Source organism: Odontomachus brunneus, unplaced genomic scaffold (genome assembly GCF_010583005.1).
Source record: "Odontomachus brunneus isolate Ranch 3 - 2012 unplaced genomic scaffold, Obru_v1 Obru_scaffold_172, whole genome shotgun sequence".
NCBI lineage: Eukaryota > Metazoa > Arthropoda > Insecta > Hymenoptera > Formicidae > Odontomachus > Odontomachus brunneus.
Window position 1 is genome coordinate 37,721 of NW_022639622.1, and position 218 is coordinate 37,938.

The window sequence follows — 218 nt, forward strand, 5'->3', positions numbered from 1 at the left end:
GTAACTTGAAAAAAAGTGCAGCTGAAGCATGTCGTTTGCTTGAGGAGGCCTACGGCGAACATGCAGCATTGAAAACTACCTGTGAAGATTGGTTTAAACGCTTCAGAAGTGGCTATTTCGACACTAAGGACAAGGAGCACTCCGGAAGACCAAAAACAATTGAGGACACCGATCTGCAAGCGTTATTGGATAAAGATGATACGCAAACACAAGATCAA